Source organism: Lissotriton vulgaris, chromosome 3_2 (assembly GCF_964263255.1).
Source record: "Lissotriton vulgaris chromosome 3_2, aLisVul1.2, whole genome shotgun sequence".
Lineage (NCBI taxonomy): Eukaryota > Metazoa > Chordata > Amphibia > Caudata > Salamandridae > Lissotriton > Lissotriton vulgaris.
This window is the reverse complement of record NC_141690.1, coordinates 284,506,304-284,526,808: the sequence shown is the minus strand read 5'-3', so window position 1 is coordinate 284,526,808 and position 20,505 is coordinate 284,506,304. Positions and strand designations below refer to the sequence as shown.

Genomic DNA, 20,505 nt, shown 5'->3' with positions numbered 1-20,505 from the left:
GAGGCGGCACTGGGCCGCACGAGCTGTGGCCGGCGGGGGCAAGGGGGGGGAGGCCTGAATAGCGGCGGAGTGGAGGTGCTGAGATCCCCAACAGGTGGGGGGGCCGTGGGACTGAGATTCTCCATATAAGTTAGGCGGCTGATTCATAGACATTTTGGCGCGCTTTCGCCACCAGGCGCCATTGCAGTCACTGTCCCGAGCTGGGAATAGCGGTTGAATCACGGACCCATTCTTTGGCACAGGGCAACTGGTGTGTGCTTTGCGACTTCCTGGGGCACCTTTCATGCAATATCTCCTCTGCGCTTACGGAGCCTCGGCAGGGGTGCTACACTGATCGCCACCATGGGCAGGCCGGAGAGAAACCAGCCAAAGATCACATTTGAAGCGAAAAAAACGGCGCTCATGTCTTCCCAGGCGCCGCCTGACTCTGAACAAGGGGGGGCAGTTGGGGGCACCCCGAATTTAGAGTCTACACTGGTGGCTAGGCAGAAGACCCTACAATCCATCGAAGGCACCATGGAATCTGTTTATCACCGCCTTGACCAAATGGCAACACAATTTGACCGCCAAAACGAGCGGATGGGGGAAGTGGAGCAGAGAGAGTCTGCCACGGAGGATGGCCTCGCCACGGTCTCGACTAAGGTTTTCAATATGGAGAGAGTGTTGGCGGTCATACAGGCGAAGAATGAGGAGTTAGAAGGGAGGTCCAGAAGGAACAATATACGCGTCACGGGCCTGCCAGAGTCCACAAATGTTGGCCGGATGGAGGACTACATGGAACGTATGCTGATAGACATTTTTGGGGCGGGCCAGTTGTCTCGTGTCTTCATAGTGGAGCGTGCCCATCGCTCCCTGGCGAAACGTCCAGTGCCTGGGGCACCACCGCGTCCTATTGTGGCCCGGATCTTGAACTATAGAGATCGGGATACTATACTACGCCTTTCAAGGGAGAAGGGCTCCATTGAGTACCAGGGTACCAAGCTTGAGTTCTATCCTGACTTTACCATGGCGGTTCAAACGGCGCGCAAGGAATTTGCCACAGTGAAACAGCTTTTGCGCGCCGAAGATATCCAGTACGCCATGTTGTATCCTGCTCGCCTTCGGATAGGGCCTCCATCAGACAATAAGATCTTTTCCTCCCCTAAGGCGGCCATGGACTACGCCAAAAAACAGAAAAAACGTAAAAGAGAGCCAAATGGGCTTCGGGATGGAGAGGACGATCGGCAGGACGAGGTTGCCTAACTTGGTGCACACATTCAACCGTGGGAGGGGCGCCACTGTGGTGTCCTACACTGGCACTTGATGCCTGCTGCCCTGTTTGTAGCTACTGCCCATCCCTGAAGCGACCTGTTCTCTGGATTGACGCGTGCGTGCCCCGCGCATACTGTTGTGGGGCGTGCACACTGGCCCATGTTATTGACCTCTGCTAAGCAATATGTGCTATTATCTGGGCCATACGTCCTATAGGGATTGTCGGGGCCTGGCTTGATGACTACGGTCGCAGTGGGACATGCACGCATACTGCGCTGTTTGCTTGTAACGCTGTCACATGAGTTGGCACCTCTACTGACCCATGAGTGTGTAGATGGGAGCCCGATGGTGATGTGTTGATATCTGGCTGCTATTTGTTTTTCATGTGACCATGCAGATGGGGTGGGAGGGTTCGGGTTATTCGTTATTGAGAATGGTCTGCACTCTCGTTAGATCTCTAGCGGGAGTTGTGTGCCGCTGCGCCCCCGCATATGGGAGATCCCCACACACAATTGTTTGCATTGTTGGGGGTTGTAAGGGAGGGGGGAAAGGGATGGCTTTGGCAGGTTGGGTATGCTGAAGTGGGTGGTGGGTTGGAGGGGGGGTTCTTGGAGTTTGAAGTGGGGTTGCTGTTTTTCCTGGTCAATGGTGGGGGTTCTGAGGTAACTGCAACATGTGTTAAGCATTGTTGGGATATGTACGGAGTAACTTACAAGGACGCTCATGACCTTTTTGGGTCGCTGGGTAGCGGTTGCTGGGTTATCAAGTGGGGACTGGGTGGTGACTATTGGCTGCTGGGTTGCTTGGAGGTTTGGCAGTATGGATAGGGGGGGTAAACTCACTTGTGTTACTTGGAATGTGCGGGGACTTAATCAGCCGCAAAAGACTAGACAGATGCTTGCATTCCTGAATAGGCATGGTGCTCAGGTGGTATTTCTTCAGGAAACGCACCTTCGGGGTAAGGCGGCTGAAATTGTGGGTAAGCAGTGGGCGGGGGTACGGCTGGCCACGGCCTATTCATCCTATGCGCGTGGGGTGATGATCTTGATTAAGAGGAATGTACCATTTGAAATACTCCATGAGGAGATTGACCAGGATGGTAGGTATATCATTGTGCACGGTAAATTGTGCGGTACGCTGGTCATCCTTCTTAATGTATACGGGCCAAATGTTGATGATCCTGACTTCTATGTTACACTTTGGAACAAAATTTATATGCTTGCCCCGTCGGCTGTCCTATGCGGAGGGGATTTGAATGTCACGTTGGATGTTGAACTGGACAAGAAACAGGATAGGCCCTGTGTGAGAAAGAAAGCTGCGGATGCGGTCTGTGAGGGTATGCGTGGGCTAAAACTGTTGGATGTCTGGAGGTTGAGGCACCCGAGCAGGCGAGAGGGAACGTGTTACACGTTGGCGCATGATACGTGGTCGAGACTGGATTACTGGCTGGTGACTCGTGATGCGAATGGATGGGTGCTGGATGTTGAACATCTGCCTCGCACTACCTCCGATCATGCGCCTGTTCGACTGGTGCTGCAGTTGCCAACGCATGCGCCGGCTCCTTTTACTTGGCGTCTCTCCCCTGGGGTCTTGTCTGATCAGGTGCTGCGTGAACGATTACGTCAGATCATTGAGGAGTTTTTTTCAAATAATGTGGGATCTGTTGATACTATGAGTACAGTGTGGGAGGCCTTTAAGGTGACTGTGAGGGGGGCATGTATTGGCCTCAGATCGGGGGTGCTGACGTCCATTAGGGGTTCCATGACCAGGCTGGAAAGCGACTTGTTGGTCCTGGAACGCCGGCTGGAGGAATGTTCAGAGGAAACATTGCTGGCTGATATTAGAACGAAAGTCACTGAATATAACGAGCTGGCGGAGCAGGAGGTGAAATTCCTATCCAAACACACTACAGCTAGATATTATGGTGAAGGGGGCAGGCCGGGGAAGGGTCTGGCGGACCGAATAAAGGATCCCTGGGCGCGCCACTGCACTGTGCAGGAGATTGAAGACCAAGGGGATGTAGTGACTAGCACGGATGGTATTCTAGCTTGCTTCACGAATCACTACGCACAGCTTTACGAGCACAGGGATACGGCAGATGAGGAAGAAATAAATAGGTACTTTGAGGACATCGCTTTGGTATGGTTGTCCAGGGGACAGCAGGAGTTTCTTATGCATCATATCACTGAGGAGGAGTTTAGAGAGGCAATAGCCGCTCTCCCAAATGGCAAGGCGGCTGGCACAGATGGTCTGCCCTCTGAATTCTTTAAAGAATATGCTGATTTGTTAATACCGCACTTAGCGATGGTCCTAGAGGAGGCGTTTGACTGCGGCCGGTTGCCAACGACAATGAGGGAGGCGCTGCTGGTAGCGTTGCCAAAACCGGGGAAGCCCCCGAACAAATGCGATTCGTATCGCCCTCTCTCTTTCATGAATACAGATGTAAAAATAATAGCAAAGGTTTTGGCCACGAGATTACGCTTACTCCTCCCAGTCATGGTACTACTGGATCAATCGGGATTTGTTCCTCTCCGGTCCACTACTCACAATCTATTTGCTGTGTTACATCTGCTTAAGCCAGAGCTGGCTGCGGTGGCAGTCATGCTTGACGCTGCCAAGGCCTTCGATTCGGTGGCATGGAAATATATGTTAGCCGTCCTACACCGGATGGGGGTGCCCTTTTTTATCACATCGCTGGTGACTCTCCTGTATACTGACCCCATAGCAAGGGTGAGGGTCAATGGTCATGTCTCCTCCCCATTTCCGGCTCAGAGAGGAACGAGGCAGGGCTCCCCGCTCTCGCCCTTGCTTTTTGCCATTGTGATGGAACCGCTGGCCTGTATATTGCGGCAGAGGTATGCAGAAGCGGCGCTGAAGTTCCCTCTTAGATCTTTGGCTGTGTCCATGTATGCTGATGACATGGTCCTTTATATACGAGACCCAGCGCTACACCTAGAAAACATACTCCGAAAGTTCATCAAGTTTGGTCGTCACTCCGGTCTGACCATCAACTGGGACAAATCTGTTGTGCTGCCCCTCACGGATGCTACCCACCAGATTCCCTTAGAATTCCCGTTGGAATGGGCGACGGAGTTGGTTCGATATCTAGGCATCTGGGTGCATAGGGACTGTCAAGAAATGATAAGGGCTAATTATGGAGTGGCCGTCTCTAAGCTGGAGGATCAGGTGGCGCGCTGGACTCGTCTCCCTCTGACTCTGGCAGATCGGGTGTCTTTGATTAAGATGGTGGTGCTACCGAAATTCCTTTATCTCTTTGTCAACATACCTGTACCACTGAGATCGCACTTTTTTGCCAGGCTGCGCTCCCTACTGACTACTCTCACCTGGGCTGGTAAGAAACCGCGAGTAACATGGGAGGTATTAACCAAGCCATACGAACTGGGAGGCTTTGCTGTACCAGACATGAAGCTATATTATCTGTGCGCGCAAGCGCATTTTGCGTCATACTGGATGCGTGCTCCTCCATATACCCCGCATGTAGCGCTTGAAGCCAGTGCTGTTCTGCCTTATCCCCTGAGGGCCATGATCGTTAATGATCATTCGGTGTTTGATAGAGGGGAGATTGACACTGTGAAATCCACGGCGACCGCCTGGAAGGAACTGGGCAGACGGGCAGCCAGGTTGCCATTATACCCCCCTGCCATGCCACTTCTTTATCACTCAGAAATATCGGTATCGAGCGAGATTGGAGGGTTACAGGCTCTGAAGGAAGCTGGCCTACAAACTATGGGGGATCTCTTCCCTGGGGCATCGTTTCTCTCCTTACAGGCTATGACAGCCCACTCCACTAATGCTGCTACGTCTACCTTTGCATATGTTAGGCTTCGGGCTGCCGTTCATGCTCTATATCCTACATACCCGGAGGAGCCTTTGACACTTGGAGCCTTACAATTGCTTTACACCACTACGGACAGGGCCAAGTTGCTTTCTAAACTGTATCGGGCTGCGCAGGAAGATGAAGGGGGTGGCGCGGTTCTAGCCAGGGAATGATGGGATAGGAGTCTCCCAGAACCACTGAGTGATGATGAATGGACCGAATGTTGTGCTATGACTGTGGGGTACGTGATTAACAGCAATTTCCGTCTTCTTCATTATAAGTTTGTGCATCAGTGGTACTACACACCGGTTCAGCTGGTTAGGTATGGCCTTCGAATGACTGCTCAATGTGTCCGGTGCGGCGAGGATAACGCTGACTTTGTGCACCTGGCCTGGGGATGTTCACGTGTGTATGACTTCTGGAAGGCAGTATCTGAGGCACTAACTGCCATGACGTTGACTGAAGTTGCGTTGGATGCGCGCCTATGCCTCCTGGGAATAGCCTCTGGTATATCGGCAAAGTCGAGACGTTTCTTTGTGCTGGCACTCCAATTGGCTAAACGAAGAGTTGCTATGGGGTGGGGAGGGAGGAAAGCACCTGATGTACAAATGTGGCTGCATGACATGGCTTATTTCAGAGATCAACTGAATTGTTACTATGAAGGACTGCCAGCGAAGGCGCGACCGCTGGATGTATGGGCTCCATATACGCAATATATGCTTTCACTAGCTGATACTAATAGCGACAGGAGTGTGGTTACCGGATTGTCGGACGGAGGGGGGGAACCTGAATGACTTCTACCTGCAAAAGTAAATGCCGTATGTCATGCTTAGCATGAGTGCGCCATGGGTCTATCTAGGGGGTCCACATGAACCATGAGAGATTAACGCGGCCCAAAGCCATTTGTATACCTGATATTATGTGTAACATGTTGGGAGTACCTGTCAATGACTGCCTACCCTGTTTGATATCCTTCTTGCCGCTAGGGGGTTGAGTGACTCTTTGGCACTGTACCTAACATATTCAGAACACTCACAAGGACCAGGACCGGGATGTATGGGTGGGAGTTGGGGATTGTTGTTGCCTGAGTTTGATTTAAAAAACTGTAAAATAAGACCGAGATTCCATGAGGGCGATACGGCCACAGCCTTATGGTGTACTTTGGACATTGCAACTTGACAATCGGATGTGCCTTCACGAGCTGTGCCTTTCTATGCTATACACTTGTGCTAATGATGTCTATTTCAGAGCTCAGCTCTCTTGGCTGGTGCACTGGTTGCGGCCGGCCTTATCAGTGGGTTGTAGGCACACCGCTGTGTATATGTATAATGTGCAATAAAGGTCTGCCAAAAAAAAAAAAAAAAAAAGGTTCTGGCATGGATGGACTTCTCCTTCCTAAAGCTTAATGGGGCAAAGACCGAAATCATGATACTCGGTTACAAGGCCCCCATTAATCTGGATCCTTGGTGGCCAGAGTGTCTGGGCCCTCCTCCTCCCCCTAAAAACCAAATTAAGAGCTTGGGTGTTTGGTTGGACCCTAGTTTGGGTTTTCAAGTGCAGGCACGCAAGGTTGCGGCAACATGTTATGGTCTGCTTAGATCGCTAAGGAAGGTCCTGGCCCTACTTCCCCCCAAGGCTAGACGCCTCCTGGTCCAGTCACTCATTCTATCCCGTTTGGACTACGCGAACGCGGTTTATTTGGGTGCACCATTAGGTACTATTAAAATCTTGCAGTCTGTCCAGAACTGTCCACCTATCCTTGGCCCTCGCAGAACCCCTGCCAGGCAGTCCACCTATCCTGGCCGCTCACAGACCCCCTGCCAGGCAGTCCACGTATCCTGGGCCCTCGCAGAACCCCTGCCAGGCAGTCCACCTATCCCGGGCCCTCACAGAACCCCTGCCAGGCAGTCCACCTATCCCGGGCCCTCACAGAACCCCTGCCAGGCGGAGAGGCACGAGCGTGCGATTCAAGATGGCCGCCCGCTCATGCTCTAGCAGGTTTTTGTAATTATAATGACGATTCCTGTCTATAAATCGTCTATAAGGAGGTTGGTTTATATGTGAAGTGCCTACCTGTACCGTGCAGCAATTTCCTGCGATTTTGGGCTCTAGAAGACGTTCTTTTCTTCACCTGGTTCCTGCACCCAGTCCAGCTCTGAGGTACTGCAGAGTTTCTCTGTCAGGAGGGCGGAGTGGACTTCTAAGAGAGGGCCTGGCTTGGGCCTAGCCACGCCTACAGCCCATTTTAGCTGCCGCACTATCTATTTTGTTGTCATCTCCACAGTATTTGCTGCTTTTGGGATTAATTTACTTCTGCTATTTAAATTTTAGGTTTCTTGTCATAGAAAATGGAAAATAAAGCTCCTATTAATAATAAAAGGAGGTAGCAAGTTTCCCCACATCCTATTCAATCAAATGTTTTGGAGTCATCTGAACCTTCCTTATCCTTAATATCAGAAGAAATTCAGGCTCTGTGCGTTAATACAGAGACCATTGCATCAGAAGTAAAAAATGTACCCTGCCAGGTAGTCCACCTTTCCCGGGCCCTCACAGAACCCCCGCCAGGCAGTCCACCTATCCCGGGACCTCACAGAACCCCTGCCAGGCAGTCCACCTATCCCGGGCCCTCACAGAACCCCTGCCAGGCAGTCCACTTATTCCGGGACCTCACAGAACCCCTGCCAGGCAGTCCACCTATCCCGGGCCCTCACAGAACCTCGGCCAGGCAGTCCACCTATCCCGGGCCCTCACAGAACCCCTCCCAGGCAGTCCACCTATCCCAGGCGCTCACAGAACCCCTGCCAGGCAGTCCACCTATCCCAGGCCCTCACAGAACCCCTGCCAGGCAGTCCACCTATCCCGGGCCCTCACAGAACCCCTGCCAGGCAGTCAACCTATCCTGAGCCCTAGTAGAACCCCTGCCAGGCAGTCAACCTATCCTGAGCCCTAGTAGAACCCCTGCCAGGCAGTCCACGTATCCTGGGCCCTCACAGACCCCCTTCCAGGCAGTCCACCTATCTTTGGCCCTCACAGAACCCCTGCCAGGCAGTCCACCTATCCTGGGCCCTCGCAGAACCCCTGCCAGGCAGTCCACCTATCCCGGGCCCTCATAGAACCCCGGCCAGGCAGTCCACCTATCCCGGGCCCGCACAGAACCCCTCCCAGGCAGTCCACCTATCCCAGGCGCTCACAGAACCCCTGCCAGGCAGTCCATCTATCTTGGGCCCTCGCAGAACCCCTGCCAGGTAGTCCACCTTTCCCGGGCACTCACAGAACCCCTGCCAGGCAGTCCACCTATCCCGGGCCCTCACAGAACCCCTGCCAGGCAGTCCACCTATCCCGGGCCCTCACAGAACCCCGGCCAGGCAGTCCACCTATCCCGGGACCTCACAGAACCCCTGCCAGGCAATCCACCTATCCCGGGCCCTCACAAAACCCCGGCCAGGCAGTCCACCTATCCCGGGACCTCACAGAACCCCAGCCAGGCAGTCCACCTATCCCGGGCCCTCACAGAACCCCGGCCAGGCAGTCCACCTATCCCGGGCCCTCACAGAACCCCGGCCAGGCAGTCCACCTATCCCGGGACCTCACAGAACCCCTCCCAGGCAGTCCACCTATCCCAGGCGCTCACAGAACCCCTGCCAGGCAGTCCACCTATCCCGGGCCCTCACAGAACCCCGGCCAGGCAGTCCACCTATCCCGGGCCCTCACAGAACCCCTGCCAGGCAGTCAACCTATCCTGGGCCCTCACAACCCCTGACCCGTTTGATCCTTGGCAGGAATCCTCCTACCGATTCTGGGTCCCGGCCAGGCAGCCCTCACCCGCACCCCTGGCCCCCCACTCAGGACTCTGCTAATCTACAATAACCCAGGACACGGTACCCCCATGGATGTGGTACTGAGGGCGGAATGTGCCAAGCTCTGCAGAGAGGGGAGCCCAGCTCACCCGAAGCCACGCCCCACTCCAGTCACAGGATTGATTTTTGTGATTCACAGCTCTGGCACCTGCCACAAATAGGGCAAGAAAAACGTGTTATTTTATTTTTAATAAACCAAAACAAGGAAGTGAAATATTGTGGTTTCCGCGGCTGGGACGGCTCCAGGCCGCCTCCAGCAGCAGAGGAGACTTCCCTGTTTTCTCCATGAACAGGAAGGTTTGTCTGTAGCTTCATCTAAATATTCTGTACATTGGTTCACTTGGAGGAGAACCGCATAGAACATCCTAAGCGCACTGCACGGAGCATCCTATGCACACTGCACAGAACATCCTATGCGCACTGCACAGAACATCCTATGCGCACTGCACAGAACATCCTAAGCGCACTGCACGGAGCATCCTATGCGCACTGCACAGAACATCCTATGCACTCTGCACAGAACATCCTAAGCGCACTGCACGGAGCATCCCATGCGCACTGCACGGAGCATCCTATGCGCACTGCACAGAACATCCTATGCGCACTGCACAGAACATCCTAAGCGCACTGCACAGAACATCCTAAGCGCACTGCACAGAACATCCTAAGCGCACTGCACAGAACATCCTATGCGCACTGCACAGAACATCCTATGCGCACTGCACAGAACAACTTAAGCGCACTGCACAGAACATCCTAAGCGCACTGCACAGAACATCCTAAGCGCACTGCACAGAACATCCTAAGCGCACTGCACAAAACATCCTAAGCGCACTGCACAGAACATCCTATGCGCACTGCACAGAACATCCTAAGCGCACTGTACGGAGCATCCTATGCACACTGCACAGAACATCCTATGCGCACTGCACAGAACATCCTATGCGCACTACACAGAACATCCTAAGCGCACTGCACAGAACATAATAGGCACACTACACAGAACATCCTATGCGCACTGCACAGAACATCCTAAGCGCACTGCACGGAGCATCTTATGCACACTGCACAGAACATCCTATGCGCACTGCACAGAACATCCTTAAGTGTACTGGGCTGACAGGTGTCACCTCAGGAGAACTGGGCTGGACAGGTGTCTCCTCAGGTGTACTGGGCTGGACAGGTGTCTCCTCAGGTGTACTGGGCTGGGCATGTGTCTCCTCAGGTGTACTGGGCTGGACAGGTGTCTCCGCAGGTATACTGGGCTGGACAGGTGTCTCCTCAGGTGTACTGGGCTGGCCAGGTGTCATCTCAGGTGCACTGGGCTGGACAGGTGTCATCTCAGGTGTACTGGGCTGGACAGGTGTCTCCTCAGGAGTACTGGGTTGGACAGGTGTCACCTCAGGTGTACTGGGCTGGACAGGTGTCTCCTCAGGTGTACTGGGCTGGCCAGGAGTCATCTCAGGAGTACTGGGCTGGACAGGTGTCACCTCAGGTGTACTGGGCTGGACAGGTGCCGTCTTAAGTGTACTGCGCTGATAGGTGTCACCTCAGGAGTACTGGGCTGGACAGGTGTCACCTCAGGTGTGCTGGGCTGGACAGGTGTCACCTCAGGTGTGCTGGGCTGGACAGGTGTCACCTCAGGTGTACTGGGCTGGACAGGTGCCGTCTTAAGTGTACTGGGCTGACAGGTGTCACCTCAGGAGTACTGGGCTGGACAAGTGTCACCTCAGGTGTGCTGGGCTGGACAGGTGTCACCTCAGGAGTACTGGGCTGGACAGAAGTCATCTCACGAGTACTGGGCTGGACAGGTGTTGTCTCAGGTGTACTGGGCTGGACAGGTGTCACCTCAGTTGTGCTGGGCTGGACAGGTGTCACCTCAGGTGTGCTGGGCTGGACAGGTGTCACCTCAGGTGTACTGGGCTGGACAGGTGTCACCTCAGGTGTACTGGGCTGGACAGGTGCCGTCTTAAGTGTACTGGGCTGACAGGTGTCACCTCAGGAGTACTGGGCTGGACAGGTGTCACCTCAGGTGTGCTGGGCTGGCCAGGAGTCATCTCCGGTGTATTGGGCTGGACAGGTGTCATCTCAGGTGTACTGGGCTGGACAGGTGTCACCTCAGGTGTGCTGGGCTGGCCGGGAGTCATCTCCGGTGTATTGGGCTGGACAGGTGTCATCTCAGGTGTACTGGGCTGGACAGGTGTCACCTCAGGTGTGCTGGGCTGGCCAGGAGTCATCTCCGGTGTATTGGGCTGGACAGGTGTCACCTCAGGTGTACTGGGTTGGACAGGTGTCATGTCAGGTGTGCTGGGTTGGACAGGTGTCACCTCAGGTGTGCTGGGCTGGACAGGTGTCATCTCAGGTGTATTGGGCTGGACAGGTGTCACCTCAGGTGGACAGAGTTGGACATGTGTCATGTCAGGTGTACTCAGGTCCACAGGTGTCATCTTGAAGTCCTTGCCACAGAGCAGGTTGGCTCTATGAGGCAGCGCCAGGGATGCCGCACGTGACCGGCTCCTACAGCCCCCCACAGCACTGTCTCTACCCAGGGCCGCTGCCCGCCCCCTCATATCCTGCTGCTCCTGTCAGCCTTCTATCTGGGTCACCTCCAAGGCCAGCAGCGAGCGCCTCACGGGGAGGCGGCTCCAGCAGGGACTGCTGCACGTTTCGAAATAATGAATTGTTTTTCTGTGGCCGCGGCCAGCTCCCCTCCCTCCCCCTCCGCTGCCCCCCCGCACCCCCCCCCCCCCCCCCCCCCCCGACCTCTGCTCGTGTCTTGAGGCCGCAGTCACACGTGACGGGCGTCTGCCCAAGGTCACACAGCGGAAAGGACTCGGAGTTCAAATGTCTCATTATCACGTGGCGGCCGTGACTCTGTCCAGTCCTGACTGGTGGACAAACCGACGCCGTCCGGAGGCTCCAGACCACTGCACAGTACCGGAGTCAGTACTGTCAGTACTGCACTCGAACCCCGATCTGCTATTTTGTCATTTCTGTCCTCCTGCAGCGAGTTATTGTAACAATCTCATTTTTTGTAATTTTGGACCTTATGGAAAGACCTATGTTTAACTGTGAGGCGCTCTCGCACCTTTGGGTGAGTTGAGCCGTGAGCGACATAAACTAGCATAACTAACTAGTCAACTAACTATGTTAACCTGAGTCCTCCCCGCTCCCTGTGATCCACTCGTCAACACCTCCAGACCAGTCTTACAGAATGGATGTACACCGCCGACATTGTGTCCTCAAGGCGCTAGAATCTGAGCCCAGCTCAGCCTCGGGTACCCGAGTGATGGGGGAGGGGCTTGGGTCTCTCCCACCACAGGTGCGCCCAGGATCCGGTCCAGAACACTCCCAGGACCATCATACTCCAGCAAGCAGTAAACTCACAGCGCCACGAGGCCACAGTAGGCGCAATACTAGATCCTGCTGAAACAAGCATTGGAAATGCAATAGGTCTCGCAGCATTAGAGTTAGTGCTTTTAGAATTGTTTATGGGTTTTTTTGTAAATCTTTAGCATTTTTGTTTTCCTGTAGCCAATGCTAAAGAATTCAAAAAAAAAGCCATAAACATTTCTAAAAGCTCTAACTCAAATGCTCCGAGACCTATTGCACTGTGTGAGGGTGAGGGGGTGAGGGTGGGTGAGGGTGAGTGAGGGTGAGTGAGGGGTTGAGGGTGAGTGAGGGTGAGGGGTTGAGGGTGAGTGAGAGTGAGGGTGAGTGAGGGTGAGGGTGAGGGAGGGTGAGGGTGAGGGAGGGTGAGGGTGAGTGAGGGTGAGGGTGAGTGAGGGTGAGGGTGAGCGAGGGTGAGTGAGGGTGAGGGTGAGGTATTGAGGGTGAGTGAGGGTAGAGGGTGAGAGAGGGTGAGGGTGAGTGAGTGTGAGGTGTTGAGGGTGAGTGAGGGTGAGGCGTTGAGGGTGAGTGAGGGTGAGTGTGGGTGAGGGTGAGTGAGGGTGAGGTGTTGAAGGTGAGTGAGGGTGAGTGTGGGTGAGGGTGAGGGAGGGTGAGGGGTTTAAAATGTTACTCAACAAGTGATTAAATTGCATCCTAAAGTACGTAACAGCTTTTTACTAACAGAGCCCCTTCTATCACTCAGAGTAAAATATTTATTGAAAAGTTGCTTACCATACTAGAAAGGCTAGTAGCCCATCACAATATTGTTGATTGCTCTCGCCACAATAGGACAATAAAAGGGCACTGCCCACTCCCCGCCCCCACAGGCCGTCCACATGAACCCCATCTGCATGCAACGAATGTGGGATGCCAAGAGATGGGCGAAGGGCCTCGAAACGCAACCCCTTACTGCGAACCAGTACAAGGCAGAGAGAGCCCACTACACTCATCATTCACACGGCTAACGACTGATGGAGGCCGATGCCCCATCCAAGAACACAGTAACATAAAGATATAGGTAGCTTGAGCGTATGCGTGTTCCTGTCATCAGCATGGCCTCGCATAAGTGCTAAGAGCCTGTGTCATGTAGCGTCTGTTGCCACGCTCTTGCACCTTCATTGAGCTATAAATAACTTACTCTATTGTTCCCTTTTCGTTCAGGGCAGAACGGGTTGTCCGCAGCCTCCAAACAGATTTCCGCAGCCAAACAAACTCAGCAGAGCTATCTCACCGGATGTTTGAAGTGGAACTTTGGTTCCACCTCTTGGCTGGGACTGTCTTAAAACCACCAACTTAGCGCAGCAAGCGTGAACGGAAGTCGTGCAAACCTACAGTGTCGCGAAATCACAAAACACGACAATAAAAACGGCGCTTTAAAAAAAAAAGTTAAAAGAAACAGCAGCTTAGCTTTGGGTAACAAAACCGCAAATACAGTACGCAAGAATGCGGTAGGTTCGCTCCAAGATTATAAAAATAAAAACTTTGGCAAGCATCGTAAAAAAGAATCGGGGGCAAAACTAAGCCGGAAACATTAAACTCAGTGAAGTGAAGCACAGTTCAGAAAGCCCCGCTCTGTAGTGCCTGCCTCTGCGGGGTAATTAAGCGTGCATTACATTACCCTGCAGTTTGACCAACCAGGGTGATTCCAAATAGAGCATTAACATGGCACCTGGAAAAATTGAGGGAAGAGAATATGGAGGCTCGTACTGAGCGGTTCAATGGCCAAATAGCGCAAGAATGGAACCCCGGCCGTGGCTTCTATTTACTGGCGGCAGCAGCGCCTGCCTTTCCTGCACGGGGAGGAGGAGGGTGGTTATCGCCTGCCAGGCCTGAAAAGAAAGACGCCAGCCGCCTGGCAGGAGAAAGCGATCGGGGGTTCTGGGAGGGAGTCTGAAACGAGACGGAGGGAAGAGAGGGGAGGGGGGAGGAGAAATGCGACACGGCGGGAAGGGGAGGGGGCGGAGCGGGTTAAATTAAACAAACGAGACGGAGGGAAGAGAGGGGAGGGGGGAGGAGAAATGCGACAAGGCGGGAAGGGGAGGGGGCGGAGCGGGTTAAATTAAACAAACAAGACGGACGGAGGAGAGGGGAGGGGGGAGGAGAAATGCGACACGGCGGGAAGGGGAGGGGGCGGAGCGGGTAAAACAAGACGGACGTGCACGCGCTTTTAAGCTCAATGCGCATGCGCATTGAGCTTAAAAGTCACGGGCACTGCAAGGAATCGCCACGATTCCTTGCAGTGGATAAAGAGTGGATAAGCCCCCATAGTCTCGCTTGCTCGATGCGCATGCGCATCGACAGGCGAGACCTAAAAACTAGGCAGACGATGAAGAAACACATTTCTACGGGGCACTAGTAACTGAGCTCCTTACAGGAGCGAGGCGGGTCTTTCCAGCGCCTGCTCCTGATTTTCATGAATTAAAATTGTTGGGGGGGGAAACGGGGTGCAAGCAACACAGGGGGGTGAGTGGGGGAGGAGAAGCAACGGATGACAGAGCATCATGGAGCAGGAAGTGGGGGGAAGAACAAGGCGATAGGAGGAAGAGCAACGGGCGAGATAGGAGTGTGCGCACGTGGGAAAGCAACACAGAGGGCGGGGTGGGTGGAGAAGCAAAGGCGAGATAGGAGAGTGCGCACGTGGGAAAGCAACACAGAGGGCGGGGTGGGTGGAGAAGCAACAGGCGAGAGAGGAGTGTGCGCACGTGGGAAAGCAACACAGAGGGCGGGGTGGGTGGAGAAGCAACAGGCGAGATAGGAGTGCGCGCATGTGGGAAAGCAACACAGAGGGCGGGTGGATGGAGAAGCAACAGGCGAGAGAGGAGTGTGCGCACGTGGGAAAGCAACACAGAGGGCGGGGTGGGTGGAGAAGCAACGGGCAAGAGAGGAGTATGCACACATGGGAAAGCAACACAGAGGGCGGGGTGGGTGGAGAAGCAATGGGCGAGAGAGGAGTGCGCGCATGTAGGGAAGCAACAAAGAGAGCGAGCTGGGGAGAAGAAGCAATGGGCGAGAGAGGAGTGCGTGCACGTGGGGAAGCAACACAGGGCGGAGTGGGTGGAGAAGCAACGGGCGAGAGAGGAGTGTGCACACTTGGGAAAGCAACACATAGGGCGGGGTGGGTGGAGAAGCAGCGGGCGAGAGAGGAGTGCGCGCACGTGGGAAAGCAACACAGAGGGCGGGGTGGGTGGAGAAGCAGCGGGCGAGAGAGGAGTGCGCGCATGTGGGGAAGTAACAAAGAGGGCGGGGTGGGGAGAAGAAGCAATGGGTGAGAGAGGAGTGCGCACATGTGGGGAAGCAACATAGAGGGCAGGGTGGATGGAGAAGCAACGGGCGAGAGAGGAGTGCGTGCATGTGGGGAAGCAACATAGAGGGCGAGCTGGGGAGAAGAAGCAATGGACGAGAGAAGAGTGGGCGCACGTGGGGAAGCAACACAGGGCGGAGTGTGTGGAGAAGCAACGGGCGAGAGAGGAGTGCGCGCACGTGGGAAAGCAACACAGAGGGCGGGGTGGGTGGAGAAGCAGCGGGCGAGAGAGGAGTGCGCGCATGTGGGGAAGTAACAAAGAAGGCGGGGTGGGGAGAAGAAGCAATGGGTGAGAGAGGAGTGCGCACATGTGGGGAAGCAACATAGAGGGCAGGGTGGATGGAGAAGCAACGGGCGAGAGAGGAGTGCGTGCATGTGGGGAAGCAACATAGAGGGCGAGCTGGGGAGAAGAAGCAATGGATGAGAGAAGAGTGGGCGCACGTGGGGAAGCAACACAGGGCGGAGTGGGTGGAGAAGCAACGGGCGAGAGAGGAGTGTGCGCACGTGGGAAAGCAACACAGAGTGCGGGGTAGATGGAGAAGCAACAGGCGAGAGATGAGTGTGCGCACGTGGGAAAGCAACACAGAGGGCGGGGTGGGTGGAGAAGCAGCGGGCGAGAGAGGAGTGCGCGCATGTGGGGAAGCAACAAAGAGGGCGGGCTGGGGAGAAGAAGCAATGGGTGAGAGAGGAGTGCGCACATGTGGGGAAGCAACAAAGAGGGCAGGGTGGATGGAGAAGCAACGGGCGAGAGAGGAGTGTGCGCATGTGGGAAAGCAACACAGAGGGCGAGCTGGGGAGAAGAAGCAATGGGTGAGAGAGGAGTGCGTGCATGTGGGGAAGCAACAAAGAGGGCAGGGTGGATGGAGAAGCAGCGGGCGAGAGAGGAGTGCGCGCATGTGGGGAAGTAACAAAGAGGGCGAGCTGGGGAGAAGAAGCAATGGGTGAGAGAGGAGTGCGTGCATGTGGGGAAGCAACAAAGAGGGCGAGCTGGGGAGAAGAAGCAATGGGTGAGAGAGGAGTGCGCACATGTGGGGAAGCAACAAAGAGGGCGGGGTGGGTGGAGAAGCAGCGGGCGAGAGAGGAGTGCGCACATGTGGGGAAGCAACAAAGAGGGCAGGGTGGATGGAGAAGCAACGGGCGAGAGAGGAGTGCGTGCATGTGGGGAAGCAACAAAGAGGGCGAGCTGGGGAGAAGAAGCAATGGGCGAGAGAGGAGTGGGCGCACATGGGGAAGCAACACAGGGCGGAGTGGGTGGAGAAGCAACGGGCGAGAGAGGAGTATGCGCACGTCGGAAAGCAACACAGAGGGCAGGGTGGGTGGAGAAGCAGCGGGCGAGAGAGGAGTGCCCGTGCATGTGGGGAAGCAACAAAGAGGGCGGGCTGGGGAGAAGAAGCAATGGGCGAGAGAAGAGTGGGCGCACGTGGGGAAGCAACACAGGGCGGAGTGGGTGGAGAAGCAACGGGCGAGAGAGGAGTGTGCGCACGTGGGAAAGCAACACAGAGTGCGGGGTGGATGGAGAAGCAACAGGCGAGAGAGGAGTGTGCGCACGTGGGAAAGCAACACAGAGGGCGGGGTGGATGGAGAAGCAGTGGGCGAGAGAGGAGTGCGTGCATGTGGGGAAGCAACAAAGAGGGCGGGCTGGGGAGAAGAAGCAATGGGTGAGAGAGGAGTGTGCGCACGTGGGAAAGCAACACAGAGTGCGGGGTGGATGGAGAAGCAACAGGCGAGAGAGGAGTGTGCGTACGTGGGAAAGCAACACAGAGGGCGGGGTGGGTGGAGAAGCAGCGGGCGAGAGAGGAGTGCGTGCATGTGGGGAAGCAACAAAGAGGGCGGGCTGGGGAGAAGAAGCAATGGGTGAGAGAGGAGTGCGCACATGTGGGGAAGCAACAAAGAGGGCGGGCTAGGGAGAAGAAGCAATGGGCGAGAGAGGAGTGCGCGCATTTGGGGAAGCAACACAGAGGGTGGAGTGGGTGGAGAAGCAATGGGTGAGAGAGGAGTTCATGCATGTGGGGAAGCAACAAAGAGGGCAGGGTGGATGGAGAAGCAATGGGCGAGAGAGGAGTGTGCGCACGTGGGAAAGCAACACAGAGGGCGAGGTGGGTGGAGAAGCAACAGGCGAGAGAGGAGTGCGTGCATGTGGGGAAGCGGGCTGGGGAGAAGAAGCAATGGGCGAGGGAGGAGTGCGCGCATGTGGGAAAGCAACACAGAGGGTAGAGTTGGTGGAGAAGCAATGGGTGAGAGAGGACTGCACGCATGTGGGGAAGCAACAAAGAGGGCAGGGTGGATGGAAAAGCAGCGGGCAAGAGAGGAGTGTGCGCATGTGGGGAAGCAACAAAGAGGGCGGGCTGGGGAGAAGAAGCAATGGGCGAGAGAGGAGTGCGCGCATGTGGGGAAGCAACACAGAGGATGGAGTGAGTGGAGAAGCAATGGGTGAGAGAGGAGTGTGCGCACATGGGAAAGCAACACAGAGGGCGGGGTGGGAGGAAAAGCAACGGGCGAGAGAGGAGTGTGCCATGTGGGAAAGCAACACAGAGGGCAGGGTGGATGGAGAAGCAACGTGCAAGAGAGGAGTGTGCGCAGGTGGGTAAGCAACACAGAGGGGGGGTGGGTGGAGAAGCAACGGGCGAGAAAGGAGTGCGCACATGTGGGGAAGCAACAAAGAGGGCTGAGTGGGAGGAGAAGCAATGGGCGAGAGAGGAGTGCGCGCATGTGGGGAAGCAACATAGAGGGCGGGGTGGGTGGTGAAGCAATGGGCGAGAGCGGAGTGCACACATGTAGGAAAACAACACAGAGGCCGGGGTGGGGAGAAGAAGCAAAGGGTGAGAGAGGAGTGTGCAGATGTGGGGAAGCAAGAAAGAGGGCAGGGTGGGAGGAAAAGCAACCGGCGAGAGAGGAGTGCGCAGGTGTGGGAAGTAACACAGAGGGCGGGGTAGGAGGAGAAGTAACGGGCAAGAGAGGAGTGCGTGCATGTGGGGAAGCAACATAGAGGGCGGGGTGGGTGGTGAAGCAACGGACAAGAGAGGAGTGCACGCATGTCGGGAAGCAACACATAGGGCGGGGTGGATGGAGAAGCAAGGGGCGAGAGAGGAGTGTGCGCACGTGGGAAAGCAGCACAGAGGGCGGGGTGGATGGAAAAGCAACAGGTGAGAGAGGAGTGTGCGCACGTGGGAAAGCAACACAGAGGGCGTGGTGGGTGGAGAAGCAACGGGCGAGAGAGGAGTGCACACATTTGGGGAAGCAACACAGAGGGCGGGCTGGGGAGAAGAAGCAAAGGGTGAGAGAGGAGTGTGCGCATGTGGGGAAGCAACACAGGGCAGGGTGGGTGGAGAAGCGGCGGGCGAGAAAGGAGTGTGCGCATGTGGGAAAGCAACACAGAGGGCGGGGTGGATGGAGAAGCAATGGGCGAGAGAGGAGTGTGCGCACTTGGGAAAGCAACACAGAGGGCGGGGTGGGTGGAGAAGCTACGGATGAGAGAGGAGTGTGCACACTTGGGAAAGCAACACAGAGAGCGTGGTGGGTTGGAGAAGCAACGGGCGAGATAGAAGTGCGCGCATGTGGGGTAGCAACAAAGAGGGCTGGGTAGGAGGAGAAGCAACGGGCGAGAGAGGAGTGCACGCATGTGCGTAAGCAACATAGAGGGCGGGGTGGTGGTGAAGCAACGGGCGAGAGAGGAGTGCACGCATGTAGGAAAACAACACAGAGGCCGGGGTGGGGAGAAGAAGTAAAGGGTGAGAGAGGAGTGTGCAGATGTGGGGAAGCAATAAAGAGGGCAGGGTGGGAGGAAAGCAACCGGCGAGAGAAGAGTGCGCAGGTGTGGGAAGTAACACAGAGGGCGGGGTGGGAGGAGAAATAACGGGCAAGAGAGGAGTGCGCACATGTGGGGAAGCAACATAGAGGGCGGGGTGGGTGGTGAAGCAACGGACAAGAGAGGAGTGCACGCATGTCGGGAAGCAACACAGAGGGCGGGGTGGATGGAGAAGCAACGGGCAAGAGAGGAGTTTGCGCACGTGGGAAAGCAGCACAGAGGGCGGGGTGGATGGAAAAGCAACAGGTGAGAGAGGAGTGTGCGCATGTGGGAAAGCAACACAGAGGGCGTGGTGGGTGGAGAAGCAACGGACGAGAGAGGAGTGCACGCATTTGGGGAAGCAACACAGAGGGTGGGCTGGGGAGAAGAAGCAAAGGGTGAGAGAGGAGTGCGTGCATGTGGGGAAGCAACACTGGGCGGGGCCGGGTGGAGAAGCGGCGGGCGAGAAAGGAGTGTGCGCATGTGGGAAAGCAACACAGAGGGTGGTGTGGATGGAGAAGCAACGGGTGAGAGAGGAGTGTGCCATGTGGGAAAGCAACACAGAGGGCAGGGTGGATGGAGAAGCAACGTGCAAGAGAGGAGTGTGCGCAGGTGGGTAAGCAACACAGAGGGGGGGTGGGTGGAGAAGCAACGGGCGAGAAAGGAGTGCGCACATGTGGGGAAGCAACAAAGAGGGCTGAGTGGGAGGAGAAGCAATGGGCGAGAGAGGAGTGCGCGCATGTGGGGAAGCAACATAGAGGGCGGGGTGGGTGGTGAAGCAATGGGCGAGAGCGGAGTGCACACATGTAGGAAAACAACACAGAGGCCGGGGTGGGGAGAAGAAGCAAAGGGTGAGAGAGGAGTGTGCAGATGTGGGGAAGCAAGAAAGAGGGCAGGGTGGGAGGAAAAGCAACCGGCGAGAGAGGAGTGCGCAGGTGTGGGAAGTAACACAGAGGGCGGGGTGGGAGGAGAAGTAACGGGCAAGAGAGGAGTGCGTGCATGTGGGGAAGCAACATAGAGGGCGGGGTGGGTGGTGAAGCAACGGACAAGAGAGGAGTGCACGCATGTCGGGAAGCAACACATA

The 20,505-nt window shown here is 55.6% G+C and overlaps 1 protein-coding gene across 1 annotated transcript in view; it reads left to right on the top strand.

Annotated features, from left to right (window-relative positions):
- Window positions 1-20,505, top strand: part of LOC147725699 (uncharacterized) — a 483,091-nt gene that overhangs the window by 123,802 nt on the left and 338,784 nt on the right. The gene's annotated exons all lie outside the window — the stretch shown is intronic.